This window comes from Chelon labrosus, assembly GCF_963514085.1.
Source record: "Chelon labrosus genome assembly, chromosome: 17".
Taxonomy (NCBI): domain Eukaryota; kingdom Metazoa; phylum Chordata; class Actinopteri; order Mugiliformes; family Mugilidae; genus Chelon; species Chelon labrosus.
The window spans coordinates 21,785,663-21,797,993 of record NC_140350.1 but is presented as its reverse complement, the minus strand read 5'-3'; positions in this window follow the sequence as shown (position 1 = coordinate 21,797,993).

Genomic DNA, 12,331 nt, shown 5'->3' with positions numbered 1-12,331 from the left:
CCATTCTACAGTGACATGCAGAAAATATAAGTCAGTCCTGAAATACAACAAAAGTACTACTGCAATGCTCACTCATCTGAAAAGGCATCTGCTAATGGATGAGGAACGGTCCAAATCCTCTGGACGGCAGTCAATTAAAAAGCCTTATTAGACCTTAAGCTGCAGTACACGTAAAATGCTTCAAAGAAATACTGCATCTTTTAACCCAGCTACACAACACGCTGTGGAGTACTATTGAATGCTTTTGATGGTGCTGAGTTGCTGCCTATTTTTATACAGTCTATACATATCTGCAGAGCACCATATGTAGCGCATGAGCTGTCTGTTCTCAGCATATGTATTCAGGTCAAGAATAGAGATTACGTTGTTGCAAAGCATCACTTTCTACTGTGGTTTTATTAAAGACGCCATCAGTGACGTTTGCTCGTGGCATTTAGACGGTGTCAATATAACAGTCGACTCTGTGCACACGTGCAACCCCTGGTTGTCTCAAATGCGAGCTCAGTGCATTCACACCTGTACTTCAATCTGGTTACATGGACGGATGTTGATGCAAGGTCTGAGCGGGGCCTACGGCACGCTGACATGAATCAGCAGGAACCACAAATGAGGAAGTGTTCATGCCACATATAAACAGACAATGTCAGGTGATCACGTGTGAAAATGCTGCTGCACTGCTAGGCACAAACTGTCGAGATGTCAAAATCTGTCCACAGATAGACAGACAGATATGAAAACACTCAAAATACCCAGAATGCCGAAGATTCCCAGAAGACCTCTACAAGACCACTTAGATTTTTTTGGTTAAAGAATGCAGAACCATCTTTGTCGTTCCTGCTACAGTTGGTGCCTCGAAATGATGACACGAAAGAAATAAAACATTTACCAGCCATGCTGTCACTGTTGCTAATTAAGAACTACAAATAAACCTACCCAGCAGTCCTGTCTACCACAGCAACAACAGAATGTTGGCTCATTTACCGTGTTTTACTTTTGTCACATATTTTATTTTTATAATGCAAAACCAATAACAGATGCAGATGCTGCTGTGTTTATAACGCTTGATAACGGAGTCCCTCTTGGTTTGCCGTACAGAGGGTTCCCGTGTTGCTGTACAGGATTTCACACGCGACCACGTGCAGGTCTACCCTCGCACAGTCGGCAAGAGTTTTAAAGAAAGATATTTTCATGCTAAAATAAGCAGTTTCACACTTCAGAGACCGGGCACAGAGAAAAAAAAATGCCTGGATGCTGACTTCAGCTGTCAACACCGTAGACTGTGGCGGTTAATGCTGCGTTGCCTGCGTTGCCACTGTGATCAACAAAAGCTGCTCCGACGAGCTCTGCCCCGAGTGCGAGGCTCTGCTGCAGCGCTGCTTATTCTGTGTGCAAAACTTCTATTTTTACTGCTCTATTTTACACCATCTTCTATCCAAAAGTCAGTTACTGAACACGTGTTTTTTTTGTTTCTCATTGTTGCAAGTTGGAACCGTTGGTTGTTGCCTTTGAGGAAACTTCCACCACGGGCTTTGATCAGGAACACTACAGCGCAGCACAAGTAATTGTGACAGTAACTCTCGTGCCGGCTGAATGAAGCATTACAGTGAAACACACACAGGAGACGCGTTGCTTTAAACGTGGAAACCATAACCAGCACAAAACAGTCGCTGAAGAGGCTGCTTTTGTATTTTGTCAACGTTCAAGCGTTTTGCAGGGCAAAATTGGTAATTGATCAAGCTGCAGGAGAGAAATTGAGAGAAGAGTGAATGGCCCTTCAAGCGAGGCTGTGTTAAAGCTCCAGTACACATTTATAAGCCTATAAAATGGGGAGCTTTTCCCGAGGAAGACAGAGCGTTTTTCTGCTAACAGCTACTGCCTGCAATTAAAGGAAGGCAGTAACTCAAGTCAGTTCCTCGCACTATAAAGGAATAACAGAACAATTTATTTTGAAGGGGGGCTCTAACAGATGAGCATGATTCAAAAACGTTGATTCTGAAGGGCCTTCTTCTTCTTCTTCTTCTTCTTCGTCTTTCTCCAGGTTGGTTGAGACAGCTGTGGGGTTTTGGCCTTGTGCATATAATCCTAAATCTGGTTTTCTGACCAAGACAAACAATGTTATGCTGGAACCGCATTTCTGGTCTTCCAAGTTTCAGTTTCAGGAGAAGCACAGTTTGAGAAATGCTGATATGCGACTTTTTCTTGATCAATCAGATTGTGCGGAGATCACTCGAGTGCACTGAATAAGTATAGTACCTTTCACTAATAAAGAGCACGCCTTAATTGATGCAAAGAAGTTTACTGGTAGACAGTGTAAGGGATGAAAAGGGTCGAAGGGTATGGGATGAAAAGCGGTAGAGGGGATGGGATGCAAAGGGATAAACAGGATTCGAGGGGATGAGATGAAAAGGGTCGAGGGGAAGGGATGAAAAGGGGTCAAAGGGGATGAAAGAGAGATGGGATGGCATGTCTTTCAAGCCTTCTCTTTCATCCCCTGAGACCCCGAACAGAAGGCATGAAAGGGGTGGGACGTGTAGATGGACGGTGGTAGAAGAACCCATGGAGTGGGGGCACATCTCAGGAAGTTTGTCGCCCTGGTTCTTGTAATGAAAGGTGGAAGACGAAGAAAAGAAATAAGAAGGATGGGTGAGAGGGTGAGGGTTACCTTCAAGCGCGGGACAGAGAATGACATGGGGTGTGGTCTTGTTCTTGAACTTAAGTTATAATAAGTTCATATCAAGAAACCAATTTCTTTCTTTGAGAGACAAAATAAAGCAATCTCTGACATTCCTTTGCCGAACCTTCCGCCGTCGTCTTCTCCAATAGCCGCGGATTAGCGCGGCTCATTGACATTCTCCCCAGTTGATTGTGATTTCCCATTCAGCCCTTTGATGCGGGCCAGATTTAAAAATTCTGTTTGTGGAGCGTCCATACCTTTGGTCTGTCGAGCGCTTGGCAGGATCGGAGGCTGACAAGCCAAGCAATAGTCACCTCCCCTTGAAAAGAGCCAGCGGTGGTGTGAGGTTCGTGCTGTTCAAAGCATCACTCTCCTCCTTCATCATTATATGGGATGATGCCAAAGAGCCCACTGATATCCGAGAATATATACATCCAATAGTGATGATTATATCCCTGAAATTATACCGCACGTGTCCAGGGGTCTTCCATATGTGTACAAACTGTTTGTCAGTGTTTACTTTCCTTCATTGTCTACATCTGTATTATGATGTTATAGTTTAATAATGAAACTCGGTTAAACTCTATAAGAATATTATAAAAAAAGCTAATATACACGATAAATATTCATGCCAGTCACCCAAATGTGAGTTGAATCCCTCAGGCTCACTTAGTTTGTCCAGTTTTATCCTCTGTCTTTGTTTCATCTATGGCGCACAATGTTTCAAGCAATTGCATGCATGCCCTCTTGGGAACAAGGTAAAAAAAGGGCACTATTCTTCGCAAATCGCATCGAGTTTCAGCCGTTCGTCACTTTTGAAAAATGACTTTTAAGTAATTTGTGAAAAGAAAGCTGACTGTAACCCTCTGACGCGTAGTGGTGGTCGCAGTGGACTGCTATTTAAAAGTCTGTTTCTCCTAAATGCAATTGGTTTCTATGGCTTAACTGCATATCAGCCTCTGGAGTGCTCTCCGCTGCACCGCTTCATTGAGTTTTATTCAGTGTTCAGTCGGAGTAACTGCAAGTACATTTTCTCTGAATCCAGCATGGTCGATCGGGGTTAGGGTTAGGGTTAGGCTTGTTGACTACTGCTGGTATATCTTGTCAATCCCTCTATTCCAAAAGAATTCTAGAGGTAAAATTTACGATAAACCACGTGTTCAGTGAAGTGAACGTCATGCATCGCCAAGTATATTTTCAATACAATTCGTGTAATTGCGCCACCTTTTCTTGTAACTCTTTTGGATGTAAGTAAGTGTATATTCACTATATTTATTGGCTATCCATTTAAAAATATACACTTTTGTGCAGATTAGCTGTAGTTTGTGTGAGTAACAACTATTATTTTGTCATATTTTGCAGTCTGCAAGCTCAGTCCGACTCCAGTGAGGATGAGTACAGTGACAACAGTGATTATGAGGGGCTGCCAGAGAACAATAGGGACATAAGAGCTGAGGATAATGGAGATGCAGAAAGTTGGGATGCTAACAGTCAAGATTACGAGGGCCAGGATGCACAGCTAGGTCCACATGATGAGGGAGCTGTGGAAGATGTGCCAGTGGTACATGGCCGCACTGAATCTTGCAAAAAAAATGTCTTGAAATTCCGAGACAACTACTTTGATGGAGACTCGCCTCCTTTTCTAGGAGACTGGAATGTAAATGGGCTTTCTGAGGGTGTCCTGTGGTGTCCGGCAACAGAATGTTGTCAGTGGGGGGCCTTTGGGTCCTATGGGTTGAGTAGAGAGGCCTCTGTGGATGAGGCTTGTTGCAGAGCATCCCACAGATACTTGATCTAGTGAATTTGGAGGCCAGGTCAACACCTCTTGCTGTTCTTCGGGGTTTTTTTTTTTTTTTTAGTTGTTCCTAAAGCGTTAATGTGTGTGTGTCTGTGTCAGGCTGCATCCTGCTGGGGATGGCTGGGTAGGTGAGTGCTACATGTCTAAGTAGCATTCATCGGTGTGGATGTCACTTCTCGTGGTCATCATGTTATGGGTGATCAGTGTATATCTGCATGCAATGCTGTGTGTGCCACTGTGCCAGGGATGCTTTGCTAATTTTCATGCAGCCTAGGTTTGATGAACTGAGGATATGACAGAGGTTTATTTCAAAGGTTGTGTTCGGAGCTGCAGAGACTAACCTATCAGTTCTTGTTGCTAAAACATATTAATGCTAGGATAATGGTATAATGGCATGGTAATACCAGCCCTGCTTCCTTAAAGAGCTATGGAGACTCACAATAATGTTCTTCTCATTGGAGATGCTTTGAAGCATAGACTTAGCTTAGGTGTAGGCTTCACAGCTGTGAGTGTCGTTTGTTTCCTTATTCAGGCTTAAACAATAGGCCTATACAGATTTAAAATGTGTGAAAATGTGTTAAAATGTTTTTTAAAAAGAATATAAAAAAATAATTGTGTATGGATTTACCATAAAACACTACTTAAATTAATTTTCCCGTTAAGTTCATAGGGTTTACATTGAGTGCTCAGGCACGTGTAGTCCACTGAAATGGACATGTGTGTAACACTCTGAAAAAAAATCATATTTTTGAAAAAAATAAAATAAAATTATTCTTCTTTTTCATGCCCTAAGAAGACAAAAGAGAAAAAAAACACTAAAGAAGAAAATCTTGACCCAGGCTTTCATAATTCATGCATCTGAGGGCTAAAGCACAGCAGTTGGTTTAACACAAAGCTCCTGATGCAAGAATGGACCGGGGACATAATGAAAAGTTTAAGATTTACGTCTAGAATTCTGCAGGATGAGAGAAGAACGCCTGTATCTGAGTTTTTTTCTTTCTTGTTTGTTTCTTAACAAGAAAATACACAAAATCACACTCCGACACATCCGCTGCACGAATTTATTGATGGATAATTACTGTTGCCGGGAAGTTGTTGGGGCTGATGGGATTTATCACAAGCCGGGTTGAGAAGGCACAGGTCTCAGTCTCATCCTATTTTTGTTGTATTTTTAATAGTTGGGGACGTGGAGGTTTAGTTATTTTATTGCTTTATTGATTTTAATAAGACATTGTTGACCCTCAGCCTTTCCCGTCTGCATTTTTTTTTTCTCCCACAGTGGTAACCGTTGATTGCAGATCTTATAAAAAGAGCATTTCTGGTTCAGTGTGAAGTACAAAAGCAGGGTATAAAAGTTGTAGCACAATATATGAAAATTTGATAATTTTTGAAATCAGTCCATTAGAGCTGTCAATGGCACAGTCTGTGCCAGTTGCCACCACAAGCGTCTGTACCATATAAAGATGGATGACAGAACAGCTAATCAAAAGAGAAGCCAAAGCAAGTCCCCCTGGTGGCTGGCTGCAGTATAGGTCATAAGCTCCACCCCCTTCATGTTAGTGGATGGGACTTCAGCCAAACTAAAACACTAAAAAACACCAGACTGTATAAAAAATGGACAACACGACAGCTACTCAAAGAGAGAAGCCAAAGCAAGTAGCAAGTAGCAAGTGGCTGGCTGCAGTATAGGCCATAAGCTCCACCCCCTCCATGTTAGTGGATGGGACTTGGACCAAAGTAAAACACTAGAGTACATGTCAAATTTAAAAAAATTTTTCAAAGGATGGTTTCTGTCATTTTAGGTTGTTAATATAATACTTAAGTGTCCATTTTCCCAATAAGTTTCGTTTTAGTCCGTTATTTGACGCTATAGAAACAGGATGTGACATCATGATGACTACTACTTATATTCAGTCGATATATCAGAGTGTACCGTTATTTTGAGAACTTGCTCCAGGCTGTTGCTCATTGTGTGTTCCGCCTTTCTTACGGAAATGACTATTCAATTCAGTGCCGTCAATAACAATGCCAAGTTCCGTTACAAAGCCTGGAGTCTGAAACCCCCAGAGCAAGCACTAAGCTGACGATGTGTTCTCTCCCCTATTCCTTGTGTTTCAGGTGTTTTCCCTCTCTCATGTCTCTTGTCTGTGTTTTGTCTCTGGGCGTGGCAATCAATCAACTCCTTCTCTTCAACAAGCCTGCACACCAATCAAGCACTCATCAAGCTCTGCAGTATATCTATCTCGGTCTTTTATCCACTCCCTGTCAGTTTGTTGCGTCAACCCCTGCGGTATCTTCCTCAGACCGTCCGTCAAGAGTTTGTCTTTCGGCGTTCAACGTTTTCTAACCTGAATCTTGCTTGGTGTCAGGATCATCACCAGACACTGCTGCCGCCGGACCTTCAGCCCGGCCCAGCCCCTTTTCAGGTCTGCTACTTACCTGCCTTCACCTTGCCAGCCCGTCACAACCAACCATTGCCAACCATCAGCCTCACCGCCATCTTAACTCACTGAAATAAATATCACTTTGTATAGTGGGTATGTAGTGTCCAGTTACAGTTACTATTAAGTAAGAGCACAGGGGCATAAAACCACGTCACATGTGAAGTATCATAAGCTGGTTGGAGAATTTTAAAGGATGGTTTCTGTCATTTTAGGTAGTTAATATAATACTCAAGTTTTTTCCGTTAAGTTTCGTTTTAGTTCATTATTTGACGCTATAAAAACAGGATGTGACATCATGATGACTACTACTTATATTCAGTCGATGTATCAGTCTGTACTGTTATTTTAAGAACTTGCTCCAGGCTGTTGCTCATTGTGTGTTCCACCTTTCTAATCATGCGTAACGTTTAGGAAGGAACTGAACAATGGGCAGGTTGGTGGGGTCAGTACCACAAATCAGAAACAAGCAGCTCGAAAAGTAAAAACATTTAATCCTGTCTGAAAGAATATTGAGATAAACAGATTCATTTCCAAATAAAACCAAAATTTTCTTGTTTCACCGGCAATAAAAAACCCTGGCGTATTGACATTTGTGTAGCTGAGAGAGATCCTGTCATCTCCGGCTATACTTCAAACTAGTTTTAAAAATCGACAGAAGCTGCATTTTGTCTTTCTGCAGTTTGTCTTCATGCTTGCTAATTTATGTACATCGATCAGCCACAACATTAAAACTGTTGACAGGAGAAGTAAATAACATTGACCATCTTGTGACGATGCAATGTTCTGCTAGGAAATGTTTGGACCTGGCATTCATTGGTGTGGGTGTTACTTAGACATGTAGCACCCACCTAGACCAGACCAGGCACCCCCACCCCATAGCAATGACACTCCTTGATGGCAGCAGCCATCCCCAGCAGGATGCAGCCTGACACAGACACAAAAACGCTTTTAGAACAACAAAAAAAAATAAAACATGAAGAACAGTACAAGGTTGACCTGGCCTCCAATTTCACTAGATCCCAAACTGATCAAGTGTCGGTGGGATGATCCACAGAGGCCCCTCCCCTCAACCCACAGGACCCAAAGGCCCCCAACTAATAACATCCTGTTGCCAGACACCACAGGACACCCTCAGAAGGCCCATGTCCATTCTCTGATGAGTCACAACTGTTGTGGAGGCACAAGGGAGACCTACACAATGTTAGGAAGGAAGGTCATAATGTTATGCCTGATCGGTGTAAATGATTTGCAGAGTTAAACCGGTTTGGATGAGCGTGTAGCTTCTCGGAAACATTATTAGTCCAAGCTACAGTTTACAGCAGATGTGATAAGCTGCTTATCATCAGTCGGAGGCTGAAGCTTGAGAGCTTTTTTCTTCAAGAGGAAAAAGCAGACTGACTCCTGTTCCTGTGGATTTCTATCTATATTTTTTTGGTATTTGTTTATTTTCCTTACAGCCGGGAGGAATAAATCGATCGTATTTCCATCAGAACTTCATAAAACGTCATTGACACGGCCGTGCTTACACATGGAGACATGCAATAATGGAGTGAACAACAGAAGGACTCCGCTGATCAATATCAATATCATTCGACACGTGGCAGCTGCAGAGGGATATTGATAACTACATGCTGTATATGTGTATATATATATATATATCAATACAGCTAACATGTAAGGGAATACATTTACCGTACAGCGATGCATGTGTTTCGTTGCTTTACACTGCAAGAGAAGATCAAACTGTTTCTTTTCATATTGGGAGCAAAGTACGGATGCCACGAAAGTGTTACATATACTTTTTGTCTTTTTGATGTTTAGCGGTGTGCAACTTCCCTTCCAAACTCTGTAACCGGAGATGACACACCCGCTGCCAGCCTGAACTGAAGGACTTAAAAGGAAAATCCACCCTCACATAATGTTGGTGCAAAATTTGAAATCTAAAAAGAAGTTACGAGTCTTTGATTCCGAGGGGCCTGACACCCGAGCACAACCTCTGCCTTTGATGTTTACCACGGCCCGACTCCAGCAGCTCCGGAAATATCTTTGTTACTCAGCCCGTAGACGGAGGCGGCGTTTTTTTAATTTTTTCAGTTTAGGAGAAAAAAAAAAAAAACACTTCCGCGTTAGTCTCTTAACGCCATTAGCATCGGAGTCACCGAATTCGCAGTAAGTAGCAAGGATTAGTATTAAAACGATCCATCAATGGGATTTTTCTCAGTGTCAAACCAACGTCGTCGACGGCGGCCGCATGGTTTCGCTTCAACCAAAAACGAAGGCCTTTGTTTTAGAGCGTGAGGTCTTTCTGTCTGGCAGGAGCGTTAGCTTTGACTGGCAGGTGGTGTAATTCTAATGTTGATGCAGAACTGGGATTTCTGCCATCACAGAATTACTGTTTATCCGTAACAGGACCATATCAGCGTGTCAGCATGTTTTAATCTATTTCAAATCAAAGTACACAACACGTTTGATTAATGCTTTCTCGCCGCAGCATGAAGACTTGAAACTGGATCCTGGTAATTTGTAAAAACAGTTTCTATTCTGGGTTGTTTTTTTGTTTTTTTTCTAAGCTATTCTAAGTCCAGATGGATCAAAGTGTGCTTTGCAGCATAATTGGCAACGATGTTGATTCTACCTCATTTGTGGTAAATGAGCTAAATCATGCAAAAACACTGGACAGACTCCTTAATTACAGAAGTAAACAGATAATTTAACAAAGTTGGAGAACTTTTCGCAGCAGTTTTAACTTCCACTTCATATTCGTAATTCGAATCATTTTAAGAGACGTTGTAGCGATTAATTAGGAGGTGAAAATTACATTCATGAGACCACTATTCGAAACGGAAACATTATTATTCATATCCTATAACGTAAATTCCCGTATTTTGACAGGAAAGACAAACGTGAGCACGAGCTGCTCAGATTAGACGATCTGAATCAGTCTCCAAAACGAGGGCTGAGTCGAATTGAACAATAGTCATTTACGCCTAGTAAAACCATTTGATAAATAGCTCTGGGTGTTAAAAGACAACCCCCTCGGTGCTCTGTATGGATCATGATCGTCTCCAGTCTCCTGTGGTGTGCAAAATAAATGAGGAGAAATGCAATCAGCTCAAAACCGCTTCCAGATTACAGCAAGTCCCAGCAGGCGGGATCAGCGGCGCACAATTTGACCCCTGAACCCATAATAATGTTCTGAAATCCCCGCTGTAATCGACTACGAGGCCCTGACAGGTTGTTGGATCAGCGCAGCTCTCCAAGAAAGTCACCACAAGGGCTCTTCACTTAATGAAATCTTGCAGCTTTCTTATTGATTTGCCTCAGGTACTTTGGAGTTGTGTGCAGAACAGGGGTTATTTGGTTTGGACTAAACGCAACAATGTATTTATTTATTTTTTCTTTGAGTGTTAGCGTTGGTGTTATTTGCTTTCCATTATGCTTGCTGAGATTAAAATTAATACCACAACTTCAACTCGAAATAAAGTTTTGCTGATTTCTCAATAAAGCCTGGCTGTTGTCTGCAGAGAGGGAGCAGGCCAGGACAACACGCTGTGTGAATGCTCCGAGAAGGATTTGTGAACATGAGCATCCCGATAATTTAATCTTGTTCCCAGTCCGTGTGTAGGTGTTTGTGTGTAATTTGTTCAATTTTGAATGTCACATGATGACAGATAAACTGCATAATATTACACGGTTTTTGACGGTTTCCTTGTTTTCGTGACAATGCATGTACGTGTGTGTGTGTGTTTGAGAATTCATTGCAGTTCATTTGGAGAATAAAGCAAAGCCACTGATCTCAAGCACTGTTTTGCAGGCGAGGCCTCTCATTTAACAGTGAACTAAACAGAATGCAGAACTGATTATCATTACACACATTTTTTATGATAAATTCTTCACTACTTTAATGGCTGATTCTTCATTGACAGATACAGTATTACCTTGAGTACACACACGCTGGAAATTAAGCAAATATGCCAGCGGTGGAATCCCCAAATACACAAATACACCATGAAGTATGCATGAAATTAAGTTATTATAACTTAAGCTCAGGAACTAGCCCACATCATTCTATTTCTCTTGCACTTACCTACAAAAGCTCCTAACCCTCTCCCTCTGCTATCATCTGTCGACACATACCTCCTCTTTTCATCCCGTCCCCTCAACCCCTTTTCATCCCAACCCCTCAACCCCTTTTCATCCCATCCCCTTCAACCCCTTTTCATCCCATCCGATTGACCATTTTCATCCCATCCCCTCGACCCCTTTTCATCCCAACCCCTCAACCCCTTTTCATCCCATCCCCTTCAACCCCTTTTCATCCCATCCCCTTGACCCCTATTCATCCCATTCCCTCGAACCCTTTTCATCCCACCCCTTTGACCATTTTCATCCCATCCCCTCAAACCCTTTTCATCCCAGCCCTTTGAACATTTTCATCCCTTCCGCTCGACCCCTTTTCATTCCACTCACTTGACCCCTTCCCATCCCATCCTCTTCAACCCCTTTTCATCCCATCCCCTTGACCATTTTCATCCCATCCCCTTGACCCCTTTTCATCCCATCCCCTTAAACCCCTATTCATCCTATTCCCTCAAACCCTTTTCATCCCACCCCTTTGACCATTTTCATCCCATCCCCTCGAACCCTTTTCATCCCAGCCCTTTGACCATTTCATCCCTTCCCCTCGACCGCTTTTTATCCCACTCACTCCACCCCTTCCCATCCCTTCCTCTTCAACCCCTTTTCATCCCATCCCTTTGACCATTTTCATCCCATCCCCTTGACCTCTTTTCATCCCATCCCCTTAAACCCCTATTCATCCCATTCCCTCGAACCCTTTTCATCCCACCCCTTTGACCATTTTCATCCCTTCTCCTCGACCCCTTTTCATCCCACTCACTCGACCCCTTCCCATCCCATCCTCTTCAACCCCTTTTCATCCCATCCCTTTGACCCCTTTTCATTCCTTCCCCTTGATCCTTTTCATCCCATCCCCTCAACCCCCTTTCATCCCTTTTCCGCCCATCCCCTCGACCCCTTTTCATCCGATACCCTTTGACCCTTTTCACCCCTCCGTCCATTTGTCTCACGACCTGTCTACCAATGAACTTTTCTGCATCAATTAAGGTTTGGTCTTTGTTTAAAAAAATATTTTTATATGTCTATGTCTTATACGATTTGCAGGTGCAGTTGTTTTAAGGTGAGGGAAACCTTGTCAGAGTGAGAGAGAGACAAGAGAGAAAGGGGTAGGGAAGAGTGTCAGGGAGCAGTGTGTTCAAGAGCTATCACACATGCACTGTGTTATTCTGCCACTCCTAGAAAGCCATTGAAGCCAGTACTTCAGTTTGAAAACCACATATGAGGCACGATGAAGTGAGCCACACATCAAATAGAGATGTGCAGGTACTCACATGT